At 40.8% G+C, this 2,501-nt stretch overlaps 1 pseudogene; it reads left to right on the plus strand.

Moving 5' to 3' along the window:
• Positions 1–1,632: 1,632 nt before the first annotated feature.
• Positions 1,633–2,177, plus strand: LOC784160 (40S ribosomal protein S13 pseudogene; annotated as a pseudogene).
• Positions 2,178–2,501: the final 324 nt, after the last annotated feature.

The raw sequence follows: 2,501 nt of genomic DNA on the forward strand, positions 1-2,501 counted from the left end.
ACCCCCAAGCAAAAAATCATTGTAGACATTCATTCAAGATGTCCAAATCCCTGGTGAAAAAAGAAGTAGCCTGTTTGTCAACCTGCAAGACCAAGCATAATCTAGCCTCTTGGTAGGTAGGCACTTCTGGCTGATATATCATATTAACATTATTAGCTACCAATAGGTATTGGATCTTTACAACATGCCAGGAACCATGCCAACCACTTTACATGAATTATCACCTTAAATAGTCACAACCACCCTGACCCCCTGGGGTAGAACAGGTGCAAACGTCGTCCTGTGCTCCTTTCTCCATCCTGCCCCATTGAGGATGGGGCACTCCCCCACCCTCAGTGTAAGGATGTTCCAGCAGAAATACAAAAAGTCTATTCCCACTTACCAAGTACTCTTATGGAACTCAAAGAAAATAATTTGAGAGAAAAGGGTGCTTTTATGAAGATGTAATTTATTTTTAATTTTTACCTAAAAGAATTACAATGAAAACTAGCAATCTTCCATTCCATCCCTTCCTATAACTTCACTGGCATAAACCTTGGAAGTCACAACTTTAAACTCTTTAAACTTATATTTATTTTCTTATTACTAAATTATGTATGTATACTGCTGCGTGGTGATTTCTCAATAGTAAATATTTTCTATGGACTTTCTGTTATAGTAGATAAGCATCCACACCACCACCTATCCCCTTTCCACTCGCCAATCTCCCAAAATAATTATATCATAAGTTTAGTTAAGTCAATAATTTATATATTTAGTGCTATGTGGTATCTTAGTTCTTCAACCAGGAACCCCCTACAGAGGATCCCCTCTGTGCTCCTCCTCAGGGAGCACAGAGTCTTAGCCACTGGACCATCAAGGAAATCCCTATAGCTGTGTTTAAATCACAGAGCTGTAAAGTAAAAGAAAAAAGTCCATTTTATGTATGACAATTTTTTAGCCTTGTTGAATATAAGTGAATTATTTAAAAGTCAGGTAGAGATATGTGAAGTTGGTTTTTTTTTTTTTTTTTTTAGCATAAAGAAAATTTAGACAACAGGAAGTATGGAAGTAGGCTAGTTCCAGGATTGGTTTGGAGACTCACTGACACCACCAAAGACATGGGCTTTTTCCAATTTTCTGCCTCACCATCCTCAGCATGTTGGCTTGTCTACAGGCTAGCACTGCTCCTGGTTGCCAGATAATTGTAGCAATTCACATGCAGCTCTTGAAGGTACAACCATAGTCAACAGAAAAGAGACTGCTCTTTACTTTGTGATTCCCTTTGTTTTTCAAAATTTTTTTCAAAGCTATGCTTTTTTCAGTAATCACGTACAGATGTGAGAGTTGGACCATAAAGAAGGCTGAGCACCAAAGAACTGATGCTTTATAATGTGGTGCTGGAGAAAACTCTTGAGAGTCCCTTGGACTGCAAGGAGATCAAAACAGTCAATCCTAAGAGAAAGTAGTCCTGAATATTCACTGGAAGGACTAATGCTGAAGCTGAAACTCCAATACTTTGGCATCTGATGTGAAGAGCCAACTCACTGGAAAAGACCCTGATGCTGGGAAACATTGACAGCAGGAAGAGAAGGGGGCGATAGAGAATGAGATGGTTGAACGGCATCACCGACTTAATAGACAAGAATTTGAGCCTTTTGCTACCACACCGCCGCCATCATGGGTCGCATGCACGCTCCCGGGAAGGACCTGTCCCAGTCGGCTCTGCCCTACCGCCGCAGCGTCCCCACCTGGCTGAAGCTCACTTGTGACGACGTGAAGGAGCAGATCTACAAACTGGCCAAGAAAGGCCTGACTCCCTCACAGATCGGTGTGATCCTGAGAGACTCTCATGGTGTTGCACAAGTACGTTTTGTGACAGGCAACAAAATCTTGAGAATTCTTAAGTCCAAAGGACTTGCTCCTGATCTCCCTGAGGATCTCTATCATTTAATTAAGAAAGCTGTTGCTGTTAGGAAGCATCTTGAGAGGAACAGAAAGGATAAAGATGCTAAATTCCGTCTGATTCTGATTGAGAGCCGTATTCACCGGTTGGCTCGATACTACAAGACCAAACGAGTCCTACCCCCTAATTGGAAATACGAGTCATCCACAGCCTCTGCCCTGGTTGTATAAATTTGTGTATTGTACTAAAGCAATAAAATCATTGTTTAACAGAAAAAAAAAAAAAAAAAGAATTTGAGCAAGCTCTGGGAGTTGGTGATGTACAAGGAAGCCTGGTGTGTTGCAGTCCACGGCGTCGCAAAAAGTTGGACATGACTTAGCAACTGAACAACAACAAAAATACTTAATATAAAATTTACTATTTAAACCATTTTTAATTACACAGTTCAGTGACATTAGGTACATTCACATTGTTGTTCAACCATCATCACCACTCACCTCCAGAACTTCCTCATCATCTCATACTGAAACTCTGTCCCCATTAAATAAGTCCCCATTTCCCTCTCCTACCAGCCCCTGGTAACCATGGTTCTACTTTCTGTCTCTATGAATGACTA

Source organism: Bos taurus, chromosome 13, assembly GCF_002263795.3.
Source record: "Bos taurus isolate L1 Dominette 01449 registration number 42190680 breed Hereford chromosome 13, ARS-UCD2.0, whole genome shotgun sequence".
Lineage (NCBI taxonomy): Eukaryota > Metazoa > Chordata > Mammalia > Artiodactyla > Bovidae > Bos > Bos taurus.